The sequence below is a fragment of the Taudactylus pleione genome, unplaced genomic scaffold (genome assembly GCF_031769625.1).
Source record: "Taudactylus pleione unplaced genomic scaffold, aTauple2 ptg000615l, whole genome shotgun sequence".
Taxonomy (NCBI): domain Eukaryota; kingdom Metazoa; phylum Chordata; class Amphibia; order Anura; family Myobatrachidae; genus Taudactylus; species Taudactylus pleione.
This window is the reverse complement of record NW_028285017.1, coordinates 316,091-341,818: the sequence shown is the minus strand read 5'-3', so window position 1 is coordinate 341,818 and position 25,728 is coordinate 316,091.

The following is a 25,728-nucleotide window of genomic DNA, read 5'->3' as shown; positions in this document are numbered from 1 at the left end:
CATTTTGTTTCAAGTTGCAGCAGTTTACAACCTCGGTCTCCTCCTCTGGGACTGGGGGGACCCAATCGATCATCTTATATCTAATGGTGGAGAGTCCATGCTTGATATAAAAAATATCGTAGTGCATAATGATATCTCCACGCACTGCGAGCCTAAAATAGAACATTTCCTTTCACGTAAACCTCACAACTTCAGATGCATTGGCTGCATGCATCTGAAGTGGGCTGAACTGAGAGAGACGCGTGAACATGGGGTGAAGTAATATAAGGTTTGTGTTTGTATTGTCTTTTTGTATGTCTTGATAAAGGAGTAGAACTCTGAAATGTCGACCACAAAGGCTGTTTCACTAGCTTTTTTATTTGGTTGATTTATGCCAGAGTGCCATCCACTTTGCTTTGGATACATTTTCTCTTGGAAAGGCACCTGACTGTGTTGTGGATATACCTGAGTGCTGGATTCTCTCTGACTGTATACTAGTCCTGGACTATAGCTCAGTCTAAGGACATCAATCAGGGCACCTGTAAGATTTATTTGGATTATTTCTGTGTTTATTGGGAATCTTTCTGCTTATATTTGGTTAGCAGATTTGTTTTAAGTAATGTCAACTGTGGCTTTAACGGAAGTGAGTCAATTTCATAATATTGATTTACCGATTGGAGATGTATTAAGCTTTTCAGAATCGGATGCTGATACAATATTATTTAAGGATAATTTACAAGATACTGCAGGTAAAGAAACTGGGGAACAACTGTTTGTACAGTGGTTACATTTGAGAAAACGAGAAATTGACTACCATCTGCATGGTGTGACATTATTGGACTATTTTAGGATCAAAAAGATCCCCAGAGGATTTCGTGTGAAGAACATACCCACTATAGGATGACATAACCCATAATTTTGCAGGAAATGGGCTGCCATTTTAAATAAATGATCTTTTGACATAATATTATTAGTCGTGGAAGAATCCGCAAGGGAACTGTCCGTGGTAAGAGACAAAATTTAAAACATTTGAGTCTCTGCATAAAGATACACTTAAAGTAGATATTTCAGGAGACTGGCTGAATAAATTGAGCTCACAGGTTGACAAGTATAAAGCAGTTTTAATTAAATTTGAAAAGTCTAAACTACAAACAGTTGAACGTGATTACACAGAACATAAAATCTATAGTTGGGTCAATAATCGGACTCAGGTCCCGGATAGACGACCGAGATACAGACAACCAAGGAGGTTTGGTTTAGATACAGACACATCCAGTGGAGGTATATCTTCCAGTAAGTTGGAATGTGCAAAGGGAACAGAGAACACCCTCACTCAGAAACCCCCTTTAGGGGTAGCAATAGGAGGACAGGACAAAGCTCCACCAGATCATACACCCAGAGGGGCAGCCAGTGGGCGCGGATGTACTAGAAAGGTCTACAAACAGAGGATTTAGTAATTAATCTATCCTCCAAAAATCTGACCCTTGATGAAATTAAAGTGCTCAATAAAGGGCTTTCTTTTGTGCCTTCCATGAAGCCTAACTTATTCCATAGCAAGGTTGATTTATATAAACTTAATCGCCGTCTGAGATTGAAGGAACAATTTGGTGAAGTAACAAGTAATCTGGAAAAGTCTTTTCCATTTACACGCAGTTCCACATTTGAACCTGCATCCAAAAATGCAGCTATTAAATATTTTACCAGCAGAATGGATAGAATCCTGAATGACTATTTAACAACTGTGAACATGCCCATACCAAACCTTTCTGCAAATGAAAAGAAAGATTTAAAAGATTTGGGTAACTATAAAGATGTGGTCATTCGTCCTGCCGTTAAAGGCGGGGGGATTGTTGTCCAGGACATTGCTGTATATAACTAGGGGTGTGCACCGGTTACTTTTCGTGTTTTATGTTTTGGTTTTGGATCTGGATCTTTCTTCGTGTTTTGGATCTGGATTGGTTTTGCCAAAACCACCCTTCCGTGTTTTGGGTTCTGGGTTTTGTGTTTTGGATCTGTACTTTTTTAAAAAAAAGCATAAAAACAGCTAAAATCACAGAATTTGTGGGTTTTTCTGCTCCTATGCTATTATTAACATCAATAACCTTAATTTCCACTCATTTCCAGTCTATTCTGAATACCTGACAATAGTGTTTTTATGTCCAAAAGGTTGCACCGAGGTAGCTGGATGACTATGCTAAGAGATACGAGTGGGTGGCACAAACACGTGGCCCATCTAGGAGTGACACTGCAGTGGCAGACAGGATGGCAGTTTGAAAAACTAGGCCCCAAATGGTACATAATGCAAAGAAAAAAAAGAGGTGCAAGATGGAATTGTCCTTGGGAAATGTTGTTTAAACAGGACATGCACACTTTAACAAACCAATCATTTCAGTGCCAGGGTCTGCCACATGACCATGGCTGAAATGATTGGTTCGTTTGGGTCCCCACAAAACAAGCTGGCAATTAATCTGTCCCTGCACAAACTGGCTCTACGGAGGCAAGATGTCATCCTCACCCTCCTTATCCACCAATTCCTCACCCTCTTCAGTGATGTGTACATCCTCATCCTCACAGAGTATTAACTCGTCCCCACTGGAATCCACCACCACAGGTCCCTATGTACGTTCTGGAGGCTGGTCTCCCTGGAAGAGTTGATAATTCATTTTTATGAACACCATCTTCTCCACATTTTGTGGAAGCAACCTCCTACGCCTTTTGCTGACAAGGTTCCCGGCTGCACTAAACACTCTTTCGGAGTACACACTGTAGGGGGGGCAACTCAGGTAAAATAGAGCCAGTTTGTACAGGGGCCTCAAAATTGCCTCTTTTTTCTGCCAGTACAGGTACGGACTGTCTGACATGGCTACTTCGATGCTGTCACCGATGTAATCCTCCATCATTCTGTCAATGGTGACAGTATCATATGCAGTGACAGTAGACATGTCAGAAATTGTTGCAAGGTCCTTCAGTCCGGACCAGATGTCCAAACTTGGTCCTGCCTGCCCTGAATCACTGCCAGTGGGTTGCTTAGGATACCTAAGTTTTTTCCTGGCAGCCCCAGTTGCGGGAGAAAATGAAGAAGGAGCTGTTGACATGTCACGTTCCGCTTCAGCTGACAGTGTTTTTACCAGCAGGTCTTTGCACCTCTGCAGACTTGTGTCGGCTGAAAATAGAGACACCACATAGGCTTTAAACCTAGGTTTGAGCACGGTGGCCAAAATGTAGTGGTCTGCTTTCAACAGATTGACCACCCTGGAATCCTGGCAAAGTGAATGAAGGGCTTCATCCACAAGTCCCACATGCCGAGCAGAATCGCTCCGTCTAAGCTCCTCCTTCACTTTCTCCAGCTGCTTCTACAAAACCCTGATGAGGGGAATGACCTGACTCAAGCTGGCAGTGTCTGAACTGACTTCACGTGTGGCAAGTTCGAAGGGCTGGAGAACCTTGCACAACACAGAAATCATTCTCCACTGCACTTGAGTCAGGTGCATACCCCCTCCTTTGCCTATGTCATAGGTGGATGTATAGGCTTGAATGGACTTTTGATGCTCCTCCATCCTCTGAAGCATATAGAGAGTTGAGTTCCACCGCGACACAACCTCTTGCTTCAGGTGATGGCGGGGCAGGTTCAAGAGTGTTTGCTGGCACTCCAGTCTTCGGCACGCAGTCGCTGAATGGCGAAAGTTGCCAGAAATTTTTTGGGCCACCCAAAACGTCTCCTGCACGCCCCTGTCGCTTTTCAGAAAATTCTGCACCACCAAGTTTATCATGTGAGCAAAACATGGGATGTGCTGGAATTTGCCCAGATGTAATGCCCGCACAATATTGGTGGCGTTGTCAGATATCACAAATCCCCAGGAATGTCTAAGTGGGGTAAGCACTGGGCAATGATTTCCCTCAGTTTCTCTAATAGGTTGTCGGCGGTGTGCCTCTTACTGAAACCGGTGATACACAGCATAGCCTGCCTTGGAACGAGCTGGCATTTCTGAGATGCTGCTACTGGTGACGCTGCTGTTGTTGCTGCGTAAGGTGATACATCAACCCAGTGGGCTGTCACAGTCATATAGTCCTTAGTCTGCCCTGTTCCACTTGTCCACATGTCCATGGTTAAGTGGACATTAGGTACAACTGCATTTTTCAGGACACTGAGGACACTTTTTCTGACATTTCTGTACAGTCTCGGTATTGCCTGCCTAGTGAAGTGGAATCTAGATGGGATTTGGAACCAGGGACACACTACCTCCATCAATTGTCTAAATCCCACTGCACTAATGGCGGATACCGGATGCACGTCTAACACCAACATAGCAGTCAAGGCCTCAGTTTTGCTTCAGGATAACTGCTGTCATACTTCTTCCTCCTCGCTAAGGACTGTTGGAGGGTCAATTGTTTAGTAAAAGTAGTATTGTTCCTACTTCCTCTCTGGGATGATGAATGACTCCAAGCAGCAGCAACAGCAGCAGCGGCAGCAGGAGGTGTAGCAATGCAGGATCCTCCGGAGAAATCCCAGATTAGAGAGTCAGTCATACCAGTGACATGGCCTGCAGGACTACTTCCGATCCTGACTAAGGAGGAATTGACGAGGAGGGAGTTGACGGTGTGGTTTGCAAGTGCTTGGATACAACAGGACAACGGGATTTAGGTGTCCCTGGACTGCTTAAGCCCTTAGCCAAAGTTTCTGAACTTGACAGTAACTTTTAATGAACGTGCTGCAGGTGCCGTATAAGGGAGGATGTTCCTAGGTGGTTAACGTCCTACCCCTACTTATTTCACTTTTTACGTATGGTACATATGGCAAGACAGTTGTTGTTCGGATTTGGATAGAAATATTGCCAGACCAAAGAGGTGGAATGTTTGGTCTTCTTCCCAGGCATGACCGTGATGGGCTTTTTCATCCCATGGACAAAAACTGTCTCCCTGGGAGCCTGATTTAAACAAACCACATCACCATCAGAATCCTCCTCGTCAACTTCCTCCTCAGCACCAGCTTCACCAGTATCCTCATCCTGATGTACTTCAACAGTGACATCTTCAATTTGCATATCAGCAAGTGGACTGTGGGTGCTCCATTCAGCACTTGCAGGGGGCGTGCAAATGGTGGAAAAAGCCACCTCTTCCCATCCAGTGCTGGGAAGGTCAGGCATCGCAACCGCCACCACACTTGGACTGTCCTTGGGGATTTGTGATATCTTCTTAGAATGCACAGTTCTTCACTGTGCTTTTGCCAGCTTAACTCTTTTGATTTTTTTAGCAGGAGGATGGTTTCCATCGTCATGTGAAGCTGAACCACTGGTCATGAACATAGGGAAAGACCTTAACCATCCCTTGCCACTCCGTGTCGTAAATGGCATATTGGCAAGTTTACGTTTCTCTTCAGATGAGTTAAATGTTTGTTCAAGGTCATTTTCCTGAACTTTATCATTAGGGATTGTATGTGCCCTCTACTATGACATTGGGCATTGGCCTTGGCAGACGACGTTGATGGCATGTTATCGTCTATGACATGACTACTGGCAGCAGCTTCAGCACTTAGAGGAAGTGGTTCATGATCTTTCCCTATTTTATTTTTATTGGAGAAAGTTTGGTCCTCCATTTATGTTATATTGAAATATACGTGTGGCTAAAGCGCACACAAACACAGAAAATTATTATTTATTTTTGTTGGAGACTAGTGTACTTTGTGGGTTACACCACCCTTTTAAGAAATGAGCCAGTCTGCCCTTTACTTATGGGACACAGGCGCACGCTTGGTGCTGCTCCTTTGTTGATGCATGTGCAGCTACAGCCCACACAATTCACAAAGACAGAAAAAAAAGATTTTTTTATTCTTTGTGGAGTGCAATTTGGGGGTTACACCACCCTTTAACAGACAGACGCACGCTTGGCACTGCTGCTTTGAGGATGCATGTACAGTGCAGACAATTCATAAACACAGAAGAAAATGTTTTATTTTTGTTGGAGTGCACTTTGGGGGTTACACCACCCTTTAACAGACAGATGCACGCTTGGCACTGCTCCTTTGTTGATGCACGTGCAGCCACAGTGCACACAATTCACAAACACAGAAAATATTTTTTAATTTTGTTTGGAGTGCACTTTGGGGGTTACAGCACCCTTTAATGGTCAAGCCAGCCCTTTACTTATGACACAGGTGGATGCTTGGCACTACTTTGTTGATGCACGTGCAACTACTGCGCACACAATTCACAGACACAAAAAAATATGTTTTTCTATTTTCTTTGGAGTGCCCTTTGGGGGTTACACCACCCTTTAACAGACAAGCCAGCTGGCCATTTACTTATGGGACACAGGCGCATGCTTGGCGCTGCTCCTTTGTTGATGCACATGCAGCCACAGTGCACACAATTCACAAACACAGAAAATATTTTTTTATTTTGTTTGGAGTGCCCTTTGGGAGTTACAGCACCCTTTAACAGACAAGCCAGCTGGCCCTTTACTTATGACACAGGCGCATGCTTGGCACTACTTTGTTGATGCACGTGCAGCTACTGCGCACACAATTCACAAACACAAATTTTTTTTATTTTTTTTTGGATTGCACTTTGGGGGTTACAGCACCCTTTAACGGTCAAGCCAGCTGGCCTGTTACCTATGACACAGGCGCACGCTTGGCGCTACTTTGTTGATGCACGTGCGTCTACTACACACACAATTCACAAACACAAAAAAATATATTTTTTTATTTTGTTTGGAGTGCCTTTTGGGGGTAACAGCACCCTTTAACGTACAAGCCAGCTGGCCCTTTACTTATGGGACACAGGCGCACACTTGGCACTACTCCCTTGTTGATGCACTTGCTGCCACAGTGCAGACAATTCACAAACACAGAAAATATTTTTTTTATTTTGTTTGGAGTGCACTTTGGGGGTTACAGCACCCTTTAACGGTCAATCCAGCTGGCCCTTTACTTATGACACAGGCGCACACTTGGCACTACTTTGTTAATGCACGTGCGGCTACTGTGCACACAATTCACAAACACAGAAAAAATATTTATTTTTTTTGCACTTGGGGGGAGCACCCCTGATGGACAGAACACCCCCTGGACAACATTACAGCACCCCTTTAGGACTGGGACACTGCACAGGACTTTGGAGTGGACACAGCCCCTATGGACAACTGACTGCACAACACTGTCCAGCCAGCCCCTATGGACTTTGGAGGAGTGGATACATTCCCTGTGGACAACAGCAGCACAACACAGCCAGCCCCTATGGACTTTGGAGGAGTGGACACAGCCCCTATGGACAACAGCAGCACAGCACAACACAGCCAGCCCCTATGGACTTTGGAGGAGTGGACACAGTCCCTATGGACAACAGCAGCACAGCGCAGCACAGCACAGCACAACACTACACTACACAGCCCAGCCAGCCCTAACTCCCACCCTCCCTCTTCACTGTCCACCGCCAAGTGAGAAAATGTCATCGACGCGGGTACCTTATATAGAATCCAAAACCCGCGAGACCCGGAAGGTGGGATGATGATATTTTGCCTCGATTTCAGATCTGAGTCATGTGGGAAAAGTCGAGCCTGACTCGGATCGGCCTCGGATCGGGGGGTTTGGATTTCAGAAATCCGAACCCGCTCACCCCTAGTATAAACATGAAGCACTAGAGTAGATGATTATTTCTAAGTCAACCAAAGATGTGCTGAGACACGAATGGCCTAAAGTCCCTCTATTATATACCATCCCAAAATTGCACAAAAATCCTGTTACTCCTCCTGGAAGGCCTATAATATCAGCTCATGATTCCCTGTATTACACAATATCGCAATATCTGGATTATTTACTACGGCCAGTGGTACAAAGTCAATCTACCTTTTTAAAGAATACTACGGCATTTATTCTAAAATTACAGAATTTAACACCTGTGAAAGATCAACATCTGTTGTGTACCATCGATGTGGTAAGTCTGTACACCAGCATCCCCCTTGATAGGGGTATTGAAGCGGTAAGGAGGTTATTGTCTAACAACCTGACATATCAAGGACCTGATTTACAGATTTTTCTGCAACATCTAGAATTAACATTATCTCGTAACTATTTTCTTTTCGACAATAAGTTTTACATTCAACGCTCTGGCTGCGCAATGGGCTCTGGCATAGCCCCAAGCTTTGCTAATTGTTTTATGTTTCAAATTGAAAAAGATTTGTTTTTCACAGACCCCGATGTAGCAAAGAATATTATTACATATTGTCGTTACATAGATGACATATTTTTGGTCTGGGCCGGGGGTGAGGAAAGCTTCAAGCAGATGAAGTTAACTGTCAACCAAGGGGATCCTGCCATTAAATTCACCTATGATTACAGTTTCCATTCGGTACACTATTTGGATGTGGCTGTAAGTATTGATGAGACTGGATTCACAAAATCTATATACTTTAAAAGCACGGACAGGAATATGCTTTTACAAGCTGGGAGTGATCATCCGCCAGTGCTGAAGTGAGCTCTCCCCTTTTCCCAATTCCTCAGAATTTATTGTATCTTTAGCAACAGACTTGATGCTATTAAACAAATTGATGAGATGTCAAAAAAATTCTTAACACGGGGATGCAAGTATAAAACCCTAAAGCTGGCCAAAGAAAAAGTATTGAGATTATCGAGAGATGCTATATTGAAACAGAAACAGACAAAAAAAGTGGATCATCATGTAATCTGGACCCAAGACTATTCTTTTATCAGTCCAGTAATTACGAAAAAAGTAAGAGAATTGTGGCCCATTGTGTCCGGTGATGAGAAATTGCCAGCATTGCGGAATACAACTTTACTACCATCATTCAGACGAGGCAAGAATATGAAAAATATCATAGTGCATAATGATATCTCCGCGCACTGCGAGCCTAAAATAGAACATTTCCTTTCTTGTAAACCTAACAACTTCAGATGCATGGGCTGCATTACCTGTAGTAGCCTAGAGAAGGGGGATACATTTGTACATCCCCATACTGGAAAGAAATTCCAGATAAAGTATGCTTTAACTTGTACAAGCCACTTTGTGATTTATTATATCAGATGCCCATGTGGTTTATTGTATATTGGGAAAACCACAAGGCAATTAAAAGAAAGGATGGCTTTACATCGGTCTAGTATTAGGGCAGCCATCGATGGAAAAATTACCAGTAGCTCAACACTTCAGGGATTTCAAGCATGGACTCTCCACTATTAGATATAAGATGATTGATTGGGTCCCCCCCAAACCCAGAGAAGTATACAGGGGTCGCAAACTGCTGCAACTTGAAACAAAATGAATGCATATATTAAACACAGTACATCCATATGGACTTAATGAAATTATGTTCTATAGCTGTTTCTTATGAATGTTGGTTATGCTTTAATTTAAGTTTAGTAGTGTTTTATAGTTATTTTTGAGTTCTGTTGCTATTATGTGACTGATATTCTCCTCCATTCTGTATTAGTTCCAGTGGGGTTCCTCTATAATATTTTTATAGAGATATTTATTGCTGCAGTATGTAAATTTTCTAAGTACTATAATCTTTCCTCTTGTTCTGACTATGACCCATTATGTCTCCAATATGATATTTGATTTGTAAGTTTGGATGTATTACATCCAGTATTGTTTTTTTCAGGTTGTCATCGAATACTTGGTCCGTTTACCATGTTGTCATGGTGAAGGTATACACTTTTTTAACCATGCCCCTGTGAGATGATCGGGACGTCGGCGCTATGCGCACTTGGTGACGTGTTCCGGTCTCTGACGTGGGCTGAACTGAGAGAGACGGGGTGAAGTAATGTAAGGTTTGTGTTTGTATTGTCTTTTTGTATGTCTTGATAAAGGAGTAGAACTCTGAAACATCGACCACAAGGGCTGTTTCACTAGCTTTTTTATTTGGTTGATTTATGCCAGAGTGCCATCCACTTTGCTTTGGATACATTTTCTCTAGGAAAGGCACCTGACTGTGTTGTGAATATACCTGAGTGCCGGATTCTCTCTGAATATATATATATATATATATATATATATATATAAATATATATTTATATATATATAAAACCAAATGTCCTGACTCACTGACTCATCAATGCCAGGACTCTGAACCTAGAAACATGAAAATCGGGGACTATATTCCTTCCATAATGTAGGTGCCCACTAAAAAGGGAGGAGAATGTGTTACTACAGGGGTGAGCAAGGGTAATGTGTTACTCCAGAAGTGAGGGAAGGGAATACATTACTACAGGTGTGAGTGTGGGTAAAGTGTTACTACAAGTGTGAGAAAGAGATTCTATATCTACACAGGTGATGGAGGGGAGTGTCAAATATGTTATAACACAGGAAAGGGAGGGAAATGTGTTGCTGCAGAGGTGAGGGAATGGAATGTGTTAGTACCAGGGGCGTATCTATAATGGGTGCAGGGTGTGCGGTGCACACCCTGCACCCATATTATATTAAAACTTACCTCTCCAGGGTGCTCCATTATGTCTCTCAGTGTTTTTTGGCTCATGCTTGATAAAGAAGGTTTCCCCTTCGAAACACTGACTACATGACTGTAGTTGTGTGATTATTGATAGAGTCTCTGTGAGTGCTGTCCACTTCCTGCTGCTATATATATATATATATATATATTATATGGAACCACTCACTTCAAGGTTCTATTGATACCCTCACAGGAGGCACAATATTTTCCACATTACAATAAAACACACATCAAGCTTTGAATTAACACATTTGATTTCTATGACTCTACTATTTGAAGTAAGAAAACATATCAGAAACCTTCCTGCAGAGTATCAGTATTGTATATACCTACTTTACAAATAACAATGTTCATCTTAGACAAGCTATAGATACACAAAGCTGTCATCTCCTGTAAACTGATTAATTTTGCAGAAAAAAATAATAAAAAAACTTTAGGAACTAGAATTTCACATGGAGTTGGACCTTCATTATAGTAATTTTCCTCCATGACATTTTATCACTCTAAAAAAGTCCTTCTGCATCTATCTTTTTTATTGGCTTCTTGACAACTCAGAACATTTTTAAATATTAAAGGGCAAAAGAAAGGCATACCCCATTTCACCACTGATCTTTGCCTTTGATGTAGAAAGAAATTAGAGCCACTGTAGACATAGTAGTTATTCATGTTGGTCAAAATTAATCTAAGATTTCAAAATCCTTTCTCCTAAGCTTATACCATGAAATCAGATGCACAGCTTGCAATATGGATATAAGTTGAATCCATGTAATATAGAGGTACCAGATCTAAATATAACTTCTCATGTTAAGAAGAAAAGAAAATTGTAAATTTAAATGGCAATCAACCCCAGTTAAAATCAATCCTTTGTTAAGTAAAGTGGAATCCAATAAAAATGATTGTCTAAACCAGAATGCTATATTTACTTCAGACCCTCTCAGTTAGTCATATATATCTATTTCCACTACTTTACACAAAATTAAATCTAAATTTACTTGTGCTGGATTGTGTCAATGGATAAGGTTAGAGACACAAAATTTGCAATTCACAGAATGTATTCATACTGATGCTGTGACATAGTGAGTCTCTCCCACATAATGAGGAAAGGGTTAACCTCCTATAGCCAGGGAGGAACCACACCTGTACCTCAATTAAGACCAGCTAAATTATACAAACCTGGTAAGTTGAGTTAGTTAGTGGAAATGTGAGGGAGATGTTGCACCTTCAGCATCTGGACAATCTGAAGCATGACTGTGCTTTGAATACTCTGCTCATTTGAACTGCTGTCTCATGTAAGCTAAAATGATTGCTCCTGAACTGTGTTTGCCTTATGTAAGAAAGCCGTTGCACTGGCTTTGTCTTCTCAAGCCTGGAATAAAATGCTTACTTGGTTGCAAAACTTCAGTCTCCCATTGGTTATTTTAGCTTACCCGCTACAGATACGAATAAATATTATACAGTATGGTTTCCCACATTTCACAATGCTTTAAAATGCATTCTACAAAATGGACAAAATTATGAGCTAACTGTAACTGTTAAACTGTTTGGCACGTTTTGGTCACATTCAAACATCCAAGTCAGAGATTATTTTTGCAGTACCCACACAAATTATTCCTTGTTTTATTTTAGAAGACTTTGAATTTCCAAAATACATGGTGGAACACCCTTATAAAAAGGAAATGAGTAAGTAAATATCAATCCAGTGTCTACACATATAATGTGAAAGTGGGGAAAACTTTTTAGGGTATGTCACCAGTATGGTGGTCATCTTGAAGTTGGCCATCTTGGACGCAACTCTAATTTTTTCATTGGGAAGGTAGTCATGTGACATACCACATAAGAAAAACAATGGTGTTCTTAGTTTTAACACATCTTTATTCATGCTCAAGCTTTAACTGAGTTTTAGCTGTGTTTTCTTTTGCAGGTAGTGAAATTAATGACAATGGCACTAACAAACAGAACATGTTGAGATTGTCTTGATATCTGGAGAATGAAGCACACTTGCTATTGCAAATTATTTCAACCATCGTCACCCAAATAGGCCACCCATTACTCACAGTGCAGTTGACAAAGTCCTTGCCAAGTAATTTTTTTAATAAAGAAACCAGATCAGTTGCAGATAAACCAAAAAGTGGATGGCCAAAAACTTTTACAGATGAAGCAACAACAACTGCTGTGATGGCATAATTTTCAAAGAGCCCACAATGTACTACTTGTCATCTGTCTCATGAATGGGGGGTTAGTCACACTGCCTTTTTTGAGAATTTTGTCTACACATAAATGGCACTCCTACAAGATTCAGATGTTGCAACACCTGACTGAGGATGACCTAGACTGTTGGGATGAGTTTTTACACTGGGTAACACTGCAACTTCAACTGAACCCTCATTTTCTGAACCAGGTATTTTTTTTGTGTCGAGGCAAATTATTTTATTAATGGTGAAGTCAAAAACCTGAACTACAGGTACTGGTCAGAAACAAACTGTCACTGGGTGGATTCCTGTAAGGTTGTAGCCTTGACAAAACAGTTGGTATGGTGTGGTTTGTGCAGTACCCATATTGTGGGACCATTCTTCACTGATGGAACATTACCAGCATCACATTACAAGAGGTTGTTAGATGAAAAGATTTTTCCCTCATTGTTATCAGAAGATATGTCATATCCTAATTTCTTCCAGCAAGAAGGTGTCCCCCCTCATTATGGACTGATTGCCAGAGAATATATTGATGTGCACTTTTACGAAAGGTGGATTGGCCATAGAGAACTAGTCTAGTGGCTACAAAGATTCCCAGATTTAACTCAGTTGGATGTCTTTCATTATCGGCTGCAACAACGAATTGTTGATGCTTGTGCTCAGATTCTGCCAGACATTCTGGTCAAGATTCATCAGAAATGGGAAAAGAGAATAGCCTTAACACTGCAACATAGTGGACAGCACTTCAAACATAATCTATAAACTTTATGTTAAAACTCGAGAATTAATAAAGATACATTAAAATGAAGAACACCATTGTTTTTCTTATGAGATTCTGCATCTGTTTGATATGTCACATGACTGCCTTCCCAATTAAAAATTAGAGTAAAATCCAAGATGGCTGACTTAAAAATGGACACCATACTGGTGACATAACCTAAAAGTTTTCACTAACTCTCATATCATATGTGTAGACACTGGATTAATATTTCCTTACTAATTTCCTTTTTTATAAGGGTGTTTCCTCACTTATGAACCACCCTGTAAAACATTTGTTTGCTTATTTTTCCTCACAAGACAATGACAATTGGCCCAAAATGGGCAAAAAAAATACAAAAACTAAGAGGCTTCTATGTATACAATTTACTTTTAAAACTAGAAAGATGTACCATCTTCTCAAAATGCATCAACCAAATTGAATCTTTAGATTGTTCCCAATTGAATATTACTATAAATGCATAACAATATCCCGATCGAAGGGTTGCCGGGCGCTGCAAGCAGACAGCTGTGGGAGGGAAGGGTTAGGTTTAGGGCACCCAGGGGGAACTTAGGCTTAGGCACCCACCCAGGAGGGTTAGGGTAAGGCTAGGGGGAGGGAGGGTTAGGGTTAGGCACCCCCGGGGAACTTAGGGTTAGGCACCCCCTGAGGGACTTAGGTTTAGGCAGTGGGGAAGGTGGGGTTAGGGTTATGCACTTAGAGAGGGGATTAGGGTTAGGCACTTTGGGGGGAGGTTAGGGTTAGGAACCCCTAAGGAGGGTTAGGGTTAGGGGCTTAGGTTAGGTTAGTCAATACTTACCTATCGACGATCAGGATTTCCAGTGCTGTCGGGCTTCTGCTGCCAGGAACTCTGCTGTGGTTGATCAGGTGCTGCCGGGAATCGAACCGCCAGCCATGCGGCCAGCGGTATTTCATACCGATTCCACTGTAATTACTGCTAATATTTATTGACATGATTAATTGTAATGTACATCATATCTTCACACTTACTTTTGTGTTATCTTTTCACTTCTTTACTTTCTAGAGATGTGTGCGGACACCCGTATTTTGATTATGGTTTTGAAACTAGTTTTATCTTCGTGTTTTGGTTTTGCAAAACCACCCTTTAGTGTTTTGGAATTGGATAAAAATTGATTAAAAAAATCATCAGAAAATGATAAAAATAGATAAAAACAGCTAAAAGGACAGAATCCAAAACTGAACGGGCAACAGATATGAACTGGGACTTGGTTCGAACCGGGTCACAAAAGTGAATCCAAAACTTGACCTGGTTCTACTCAGAATACCCAAATTTGGTTGTGTTTGCATTTCAGAAAGCCAGACCTGCACATCTCTAGTTTATTCTATTTACTTTGCACACCCATTCGACTTTTTGCTGTTTCTACCAAAACAATCATTATCTGGAACTACAACACCTACATACTTTAAACTTGAACTTTCTACAATATTTATTTGTATCATACTGTATATAGATATTTTAGAATATATCAATAAAAGTTAATTTTTATTTACAACCTTGATTATTGTTGACACCAGAATGCCCCTCCAGAGTTTGGATCCTTCCTTCTTCTATCTTGTTGTATATAGTTTGTCTTACTGAAGAAGGAGCACCTATCCTACATGAATATTTCATAAAAGATGTTTTAACTCATTTCAGTTTATGTGTTGATGTTTCAATGAGTCAGTGTCAATAAAAACTACTATTTTTTGTACATCTAGTGGTGATAAACAACATACATCTTAGGTTCTATGCAAAATTATGAAAGGACTACAATCTATGCTGTAAAAATAAAACAGTCTCCAGAAAGTGACCTACAAATATCTTCTTGGAGCATATTGATAGCTTCCAACCTGAAAAGTGACCAAACAGAGACCTACTACCCTCTAAACATTTAATGATTAAAGGCTCATTAATGCTTCAAATGACTCTGTCATCATCAAAAGGTCCTAACATCAAACCTGTATACAGTATATGAACTAAACTAAGTAGCCTCACACTATTGCAATTCAAAGCTATTAGTTAGACAGTACAGTAAAGAATATCACGAATATATCATGAACTTTCTCTTGATTAAAACACATAATATAAACAGACAATCTGATATCAAAACCATAAATACACAAAACTGTTTTTAAAACCTTTAACTGCAGTGAAGTTGAAGCTGTTACATTCTGTGTGCTTTAGATTGTTATTTTCCCTCCTGATAATATTTTACATATTCCTGCTAGGTTATTGAATAATAAAATAAGCAGCAAAATGACTTTACATCTTTTTACTCCTGCTGTGCATATTGTGAAAGTGAGCAGAATTACATTTAATATAAACCTGGTTTGTATTAAACTAATCAACCACATAGTGGCATTTATTGGAAGAAGAAAAAAGATTTAAATAATTAACTGTGATTACATGCTTCAAATGAACAACAAGATACATTAAAATAGGAGGATTATTACTCAAGATTATAACTCAGATTGGAAAATAAAATGAATATTTGCCTATGCATAAATTTATGCATTGTAACATTAGTTAAAGCTAAGAGTTAATTTGGAAAACCTCATTTACCATATCCATTGTTTTTTTCTAGATGTAAAACAATGAAAAGGAGTAATTGAATGACATGAAGGACACAGTACACATTTCTCCAAAAAATGAATAGTTAAGACAATATGGCATAAATTAAAAACATTATGCAGTAAATCTCCATTGTCCTCCTTTTGGTGGAACGTGACAAGATAGGAATTTTTATGGAATGAAAGCTTGAAGAGAGATAAAGTGAAGAGAGATAAAGTGCTGACTAATCTCCTAACTGTCAATTTTTAAGCACAGTCTATAACATAACAGTTAGAAGTAGGGGTGAGCGGGTTCGGATTTCTGAAATCCGAACCCCCCCGAGCCCCCCCGATCCGAGTCCGATCCGAGTCAGGCTCGACTTTTCCCGCCTGACTCGGATCTGAAATCGAGGCAAAACGTCATCTTCCCGCCTTCCGAGTCTCGCGGGTTTTGGATCCTATATAAGGTACACACGTCGGCGCCATTTTCTCACTTGGCTGTGGACAGTGAAGAGGGAGGGTGGGAGTTAGGGCTGTGTAGTGTAGTGTAGTGTAGTGTAGTGTAGTGCTGCTGTTGTCCACTACTTCAAAGTCCATAGGGGCTGGCTGTGTTGTGCTGTGCTGCTGTTGTTAATAGGGGCTGTGTCCACTACTTCAAAGTCCATAGGGGCTGGCTGGACTGTGTTGTGCAGTCAGTTCTCCATAGGGGCTGTGTCCACTCCAAAGTCCTGTGCAGTGTCCCAGTCCTAAAGGAGTGCTGTAGTGTTGTCCAGGGGGTGCTCTGTCCATCAGGGGTGCTCCCCCCAAGTGCTAAAAAAATAATATATTTTCTGTGTTTGTGAATTGTGTGCGCAGTAGCCGCACGTGCATCAACAAAGTAGTGCCAAGCGTGCGCCTGTGTCATAAGTAAAGGGCCGGCTGGCTTGACCGTTAAGGGTGCTGTAACCCCCGAAAGTACACTCCAGTCCAAACCAAAAAAAAAATTATTTTCTGTGTTTGTGAATTGTGTGCGCAGTAGCCGCACGTGCATCAACAAAGTAGTGCCAAGCGTGCGCCTGTGTCATAAGTAAAGGGCCGGCTGGCTTGACCGTTAAGGGTGCTGTAACCCCCGAAAGTACACTCCAGTCCAAACCAAAAAAAAAATTATTTTCTGTGTTTGTGAATTGTGTGCGCAGTAGCCGCACGTGCATCAACAAAGTAGTGCCAAGCGTGCGCCTGTGTCATAAGTAAAGGGCTGGCTGGCTTGACCGTTAAAGGGTGCTGTAACCCCCAAAGTACACTCCAGTCCAAACCAAAAAAAAAATTATTTTCTGTGTTTGTGAATTGTGTGCGCAGTAGCCGCATGTGCATCAACAAAGTAGTGCCAAGCGTGCGCCTGTGTCATAAGTAAAGGGCCGGCTGGCTTGACCGTTAATGGGTGCTGTAACCCCCAAAGTACACTCCAGTCCAAACCAAAAAAAAAAATATTTTCTGTGTTTGTGAATTGTGTGCGCAGTAGCCGCAAGTGCATCAACAAAGTAGTGCCAAGTGTGCGCCTGTGTCATAAGTAAAGGGCCGGCTGGCTTGACCGTTAAAGGGTGCTGTAACCCCCAAAAGTACAGTCCAGTCCAAACCAAAAAAAAAATTATTTTCTGTGTTTGTGAATTGTGTGCGCAGTAGCCGCACGTGCATCAACAAAGTAGTGCAAGCGTGCGCCTGTGTCACAAGTAAAGGGCTGGCTGGCTTGACCGTTAAAGGGTGCTGTAACCCCCAAAGTACACTCCAGTCCAAACCAAAAAAAAAATTATTTTCTGTGTTTGTGAATTGTGTGCGCAGTAGCCGCACGTGCATCAACAAAGTAGTGCCAAGCGTGCGCCTGTGTCATAAGTAAAGGGCTGGCTGGCTTGACCGTTAAAGGGTGCTGTAACCCCCAAAGTACACTCCAGTCCAAACCAAAAAAAAAATTATTTTCTGTGTTTGTGAATTGTGTGCGCAGTAGCCGCATGTGCATCAACAAAGTAGTGCCAAGCGTGCGCCTGTGTCATAAGTAAAGGGCCGGCTGGCTTGACCGTTAATGGGTGCTGTAACCCCCAAAGTACACTCCAGTCCAAACCAAAAAAAAAAATATTTTCTGTGTTTGTGAATTGTGTGCGCAGTAGCCGCAAGTGCATCAACAAAGTAGTGCCAAGTGTGCGCCTGTGTCATAAGTAAAGGGCCGGCTGGCTTGACCGTTAAAGGGTGCTGTAACCCCCAAAAGTACAGTCCAGTCCAAACCAAAAAAAAAATTATTTTCTGTGTTTGTGAATTGTGTGCGCAGTAGCCGCACGTGCATCAACAAAGTAGTGCAAGCGTGCGCCTGTGTCACAAGTAAAGGGCTGGCTGGCTTGACCGTTAAAGGGTGCTGTAACCCCCAAAGTACACTCCAGTCCAAACCAAAAAAAAAATTATTTTCTGTGTTTGTGAATTGTGTGCGCAGTAGCCGCACGTGCATCAACAAAGTAGTGCCAAGCGTGCGCCTGTGTCATAAGTAAAGGGCCGGCTGGCTTGACCATTAAAGGGTGCTGTAACCCCCAAAGTACACTCCAGTCCAAACCAAAAAAAAAATTATTTTCTGTGTTTGTGAATTGTGTGCGCAGTAGCCGCACGTGCATCAACAAAGTAGTGCCAAGCGTGCGCCTGTGTCATAAGTAAAGGGCCGGCTGGCTAGACCGTTAAAGGGTGCTGTAACCCCCGAAATTACACTCCAGTCCAAACCAAAAAAAAAATTATTTTCTGTGTTTGTGAATTGTGTGCGCAGTAGCCGCACGTGCATCAACAAAGTAGTGCCAAGCGTGCGCCTGTGTCATAAGTAAAGGGCCGGCTGGCTTGACCATTAAAGGGTGCTGTAACCCCCAAAGTACACTCCAGTCCAAACCAAAAAAAAATTATTTTCTGTGTTTGTGAATTGTGTGCGCAGTAGCCGCACGTGCATCAACAAAGTAGTGCCAAGCGTGCGCCTGTGTCATAAGTAAAGGGCCGGCTGGCTAGACCGTTAAAGGGTGCTGTAACCCCCGAAAGTACACTCCAGTCCAAACCAAAAAAAAAATTATTTTCTGTGTTTGTGAATTGTGTGAGCAGCAGCTGCACGTGCATCAACAAAGTAGTGCCAAGCGTGCGCCTGTGTCATAAGTAAAGGGCCGGCTGGCTTGACCATTAAAGGGTGCTGTAACCCCCAAAGTACACTCCAGTCCAAACCAAATAAAAAATTATTTTCTGTGTTTGTGAATTGTGTGCGCAGTAGCCGCACGTGCATCAACAAAGTAGTGCCAAGCGTGCGCCTGTGTCATAAGTAAAGGGCCGGCTGGCTAGACCGTTAAAGGGTGCTGTAACCCCCGAAAGTACACTCCAGTCCAAACCAAAAAAAAAATTATTTTCTGTGTTTGTGAATTGTGTGCGCAGCAGCTGCACGTGCATCAACAAAGTAGTGCCAAGCGTGCGCCTGTGTCTTAAGTAAAGGGCCGGCTGGCTTGACCGTTAAAGGGTTCTGTAACCCCCAAAGTACACTCCAAACCAATAAAATATATATTTTCTGTGTTTGTGACTTGTGTGCACTGTGGCTGCACGTGCATCAACAAAGGAGCAGCGCCAAGCGTGCGCCTGTGTCCCATAAGTAAAGAGCCGGCTAGCTCATTTCTTAAAGGGTGGTGTAACCCACAAAGTGCACTACTCTCCAGCAAAAATAAAAAAATATTTTCTGTGTTTGTGTGCGCTTTAGCCGCACGTATATATATCAATATAACATAAATGGAGGACCAAACTTTCTCCGATAAAAATAAAATAGGGAAAGATCAAGAACCACTTCCTCCTAGTGCTGTTGCTGCTGCTGGGAGTTGTTCATCATCCCAGAGAGGAAGTAGGAACATCACTACTTTTACTAAACAATTGACCCTCCAACAGTCCCTAGCGATGAGGATGAAGTACGACAGCAGTCATCCTGAAGCAAAACGTATAACTGAGGCCTTGACTGCTATGTTGGTGTTAGACGTGCGTCCGGTATCCGACATTAGTGCAGTGGGATTTAGACAATTGATGGAGGTAGTGTGTCCTCGGTTCCAAATCCCGTCTAGATTCCACCTGCATCCTCAAAGCAGCAGCGACAAGCGTGCGTCTGTCTGTTAAAGGGTGGTGACACCCTCAAAGTGTGCTACACAAACAATTAAAATATTGTTCTTTTTTTTTCTGTCTTTGTGAATTGTGTGGGCTGTAGCCGCACTTGCATCCTCAAAGCAGCAGCGACAAGCGTGCGTCTGACTGTTAAAAGGTGTTGTAACTCTCAAAGTGCTCCAAAAAATCAAATTTTTTTTTTTAATGTGTTTGTGACTTGTGTGCGATGTAGCCACACTTGCATCCTCAAAGCAGCAGCGACAAGCGTGCGTCTGTCTGTTAAAGGGTGGTGACACCCTCAAAGTGTGCTACACAAACAATAAAAATATTCTTCTTCTTTTTTCTGTCTTTGTGAATTGTGTGGGCTGTAGCCGCACCTGCATCCTTAAAGCAGCAGCGACAAGCGTGCGTCTGTCTGTTAAAGGGTGGTGACACCCTCACAGTGTGCTACACAAACAATTAAAATATTGTTCTTTTTTTTTCGGTCTTTGTGAAATGTGTGGGCTGTAGCCGCACCTGCATCCTTAAAGCAGCAGCGACAAGCGTGCGTCTGTCTGTTAAAGGGTGATGTAACTCTCAAAGTGCTCCAAAAAATAAAAAACTATTTTTGTAATGTGTTTGTGACTTGTGTGCGATGTAGCCGCACTTGCATCCTCAAAGCAGCAGCGACAAGCGTGCGTCTGTCTGTTAAAGGGTGGTGACACCCTCAAAGTGTGCTACACAAACAATAAAAATATTCTTCTTCTTTTTTCTGTCTTTGTGAATTGTGTGGGCTGTAGCCGCACCTGCATCCTTAAAGCAGCAGCGACAAGCGTGCGTCTGTCTGTTAAAGGGTGGTGACACCCTCAAAGTGTGCTACACAAACAATTAAAATATTGTTCTTTTTTTTTCTGTCTTTGTGAATTGTGTGGGCTGTAGCCGCACTTGCATCCTCAAAGCAGCAGCGACAAGCGTGCGTCTGTCTGTTAAAAGGTGTTGTAACTCTCAAAGTGCTCCAAAAAATCAAATTTTTTTTTTTAATGTGTTTGTGACTTGTGTGCGATGTAGCCACACTTGCATCCTCAAAGCAGCAGCGACAAGCGTGCGTCTGTCTGTTAAAGGGTGGTGACACCCTCAAAGTGTGCTACACAAACAATAAAAATATTCTTCTTCTTTTTTCTGTCTTTGTGAATTGTGTGGGCTGTAGCCGCACCTGCATCCTTAAAGCAGCAGCGACAAGCGTTCGTCTGTCTGTTAAAGGGTGGTGACACCCTCAAAGTGTGCTACACAAACAATTAAAATATTGTTCTTTTGTTTTCGGTCTTTGTGAAATGTGTGGGCTGTAGCCGCACCTGCATCCTTAAAGCAGCAGCGACAAGCGTGCGTCTGTCTGTTAAAGGGTGGTGACACCCTCAAAGTGTGCTACACAAACAATAAAAATATTCTTCTTTTTTCTGTCTTTGTGAATTGTGTGGGCTGTAGCCGCACTTGCATCCTCAAAGCAGCAGCGACAAGCGTGCGTCTGTCTGTTAAAGGGTGGTGACACCCTCAAAGTGTGCTACACAAACAATAAAAATATTCTTCTTCTTTTTTCTGTCTTTGTGAATTGTGTGGGCTGTAGCCGCACCTGCATCCTTAAAGCAGCAGCGACAAGCGTGCATCTGTCTGTTAAAGGGTGGTGACACCCTCAAAGTGTGCTACACAAACAATAAAAATATTCTTCTTTTTTTTCTGTCTTTGTGAAATGTGTGGGCTGTAGCCGCACTTGAATCCTCAAAGCAGCAGCGACAAGCGTGCGTCTGTCTGTTAAAGGATTACATCGGTGACAGCATCCAAGTAGGCATGTCAGACAGTCCGTACCTGTACTGGCAGGAAAAAGAAGCAATTTGGAGGTCCCTGTACAAACTGGCTCTATTTTACCTGAGTTGCCCCCCCTCCAGTGTGTACTCCGAAAGAGTGTTTAGTGCAGCCGGGAACCTTGTCAGCGAAAGGCGTAGGAGGTTGCTTCCACAAAATGTGGAGAAGATGATGTTCATAAAATGAATTATCAACTCTTCCAGGGAGACCAGCCTCCAGAATGTACAGAGGGACCTGTGGTTCCAGCAGGGACAAATTAATACTCTGTGAGGATGAGGATGTACACACTGAAGAGGGTGAGGAATCGGTGGATGAGGAGGATGAGGATGACATCTTTCCTCCGTAGAGCCAGTTTGTGCAGGGACAGATTAATTGCCAGCTTGTTTTGTGGGGGCCCAAACGAACCAATCATTTCAGCCACAGTTGTGTGGCAGACCCTGGCGCTGAAATGATTGGTTTGTTAAAGTGTGCATGTCCTGTTTATACAACACAAGGGTGGGTGGGAGGGCCCAAGGACAATTCCATCTTGCACCTCTTTTTTTTCTTTGCATTATGTACAGTTTGGGGCCTAGTTTTTCAATGCCATCCTGTCTGCCACTGCAGTTTCACGCCTAGATGGGTCACGTGGTTGTGCCGCCCACTCGTGTCGCTTAGCATAGTCATCCAGCTACCTCGGTGCAACCTTTTGGACATAAAAACACTATTGTGAGGTGTGAGGTATTCAGAATAGACTGGAAATGAGTGGAAATTAAGGTTATTGAGGTTAATAATAGCATAGGAGCAGAAAAAGCTACAAATTCTGTGATTTTAGCTGTTTTTATGCTTTTTTTCAAAAAAATACAGATCCAAAACACAAAACCCAGAACCCAAAACACGGAAGGGTGGTTTTGGCAAAACCAATCCAGATCCAAAACACGAAGAAAGATCCAGATCCAAAACCAAAACACAAAACACGAAAAGTGGCCGGTGCACACCCCTAGTTAGAAGCTGATTGGTTGGTCCTTTATCTCTCTCCACTTTATCTCTTTACAAGTTTGGATAAATCTCCCCCTTAGTTCTATATTAAGATGCCTATTTAGGCATCAACATTTTCTGTTTTTAAATTTGCTGTACATCTCCTTCTATAGTAATTACTATATGATGTCACTTGTAAGCATCTGGTATGGAAACTATGTTTATATTGAATGTAAAATAACATCTTATGACCTATACTACAATAAAGAGGGGGTGTAAACTACAAAGAACCTGACAAAGCACTCTCTCTACAAGGTCTGCTTCACCTCAATAAGTTCAAATATAATTGGTTGTTATATACCATACAGATATGCCCAGCTATATCCTTGACGCAGGCACAGCAAATCGCGCCATACATAGCACGATAGATGCACACCTGCGAGTGGACTGGTGCCCCGTATTCCCACCCATATCTCCATAGGAATGCATGGAGCGATCGCAGTACATGCCATAGTGTACCGTAGCATATGCAGGCATGGGGAATCGCATGGTGCGATGCGTGCACATGTTTGTGGCGCGATCAGCCACAATGTAAATTCATGTTTATGTATTTGTTATGCAAAAGAGCATTGAAAATACTTGTCCAATAAGAAAATTACTGTAAATTGTAATAATTTTCACAATTAAGTGCAATAGTTAGAAGATCTAAATTAAGGTATTACACACATTCCATTTATTGTTTAGCTTCCTGTTATCATTGTGTAACCTTAAACAATAATCTATTACAAAATATTTATGGTTGTATTTAAATAATAGTGCATTAAGTGGATCAAACATAAGCGAAGACCACCATGAAGCCATTAATAAGCTTTGGACATAAATAATTGTCCATTCAAAAATACAGTTACATTTTCATTATATTAGCATGGTATATATTCATACATTCTATAATTACTGACTGCACAACATTTTCCATTGGCAGAAAGATTAATCCCCTAACAACCATTACTTTAATGTCCAGGCTTTTAGGAAATATGCTATTTTTGCTGTTTATGATTTATGTAATAGTATAAATATATTTTTTATTTCTTAGCTTTATTTATTTTATTTTTTTTGGGGGGGAGGGGGTATAGCTAATTTGACAGCATGCTTCACAAAGTTATGCTACTTAGGCCTAGATTTATCAATGAGTGATATTCTTGTTATTACTTGTTATAAATCTTAAATTGTGCTCCAACCAATTATCTCCTAACTGTCATGTGTTTGATAAATTACAGTTATGAGCTGATTGGTTGAAGCATGATATAAGATTAGTAATGAGTGATAACATGAATATCAGTTGTTGATAAATCTGTGCCTTAAACTTACATGGTAACAAAAGTGCGGTTCCAATGATTATAAGGTTTGACAAAAGAATATATTTTTTTAATAATATCTCTAAAAAAGTAAAAAAATTATAATATATCATTATTATGATCCAAGCAAGATTTTTTGTTTTCCGAAAATCGTTGGAAAAGGATGCATTGTACTGATTTATAACATCATTTAATTTTAATCTTGAATCATGATCAAGATGCCTGTTGCCTGGTAGTTCCATTTGTGATATTTCAATAATGTACTGTATGTATAAAATTAACAGCAGAGAATGTACCTTATAATAAAGTTAGTATAAAACAGGGAGGGATATACAATAATTTGGCAGCAAAAAAATGGAAGATGGCTATGACTTATAGTGAAATGGATATAACATAAAGCAAGATGGTTATGATATACAGCAAAATGGTAATAAATTATATAGCAAGATGGATATAACATACAGTGAGATGGTCATGGCTGCCATTAGAAATTGTGGGGCCCGGGACTGACAAACTAGGCAGGGCCCCCCGCCAGACCCACAACATGGAAACTTAGTACCGCCCCCAGGCGAACCCACCCTGTGTAGCAACACCCCCCGCATACCTCTGCTTACAGTCCTGTATATCAGTAAACAACTACTTATGCACATGCAGCATATGTGCCTGGTACACACATTACATATATAGAGAGTCAGTTTGTGTATTATGCTTTGTCTCTCCAGCCCTGCACAGTGTTCTTGCAGCCCCCTTCTCCCCAAGGCAGGCAGCATATCAAACCTACCCTTTTGCTCCAGGCTGGTCATGGCGCGGCTCCTCTCTTCTTTTTTAGCGCGGTGAAGTAATGACGTAACACGTGCCGGCTAAGGACTGGAGCCTGCCGTCCACCCCTTTTGCCTAGGCTGTACAATAAAGATACATCGGCAGAAGGAGCGGACAGGCACCTTTTTTGCAGTGGGCGGCAGGCTTCTTTCACCTTGGGCACGCGGAAGAATGGGTGGGTAAGGGGGCGGACTCTCTCCCCATTCACATTCATCCACAGTAGCGGTAACGGGCAGGTGGTCGGAGTGGCCCGGGCCCCCCTCTACTGTTGGAATATCCGGGCCCAGGACAGTAGTCCCGACAGTCCCCCCCTGATGGTGGCCCTGGAGATGGCTATAAGATTTAGTGAGAGGGATATAACATATAGCAAGGTGGATATGACACATAACAAGATTGATATACCATATTGTGAAATGTATATAATACATAGCAAGATGGATATGACACATAGCAAGATGGATATAACATATTGTGAAATGGATAAAATATAAAGCAAGATGGATATAACAAACATTGTAGTGAGATGGATATAACATATAAAATATATATATATATATATATATATATATACACTTAGCCCAGTGCGTTATTTTATGGTGCTTACTAGCATTACTTTGTTTTATTTTATTTTTTTATTCAAATCAATATTTCAACTATATATTGCATAGAGATGAGCAGGTCCAGT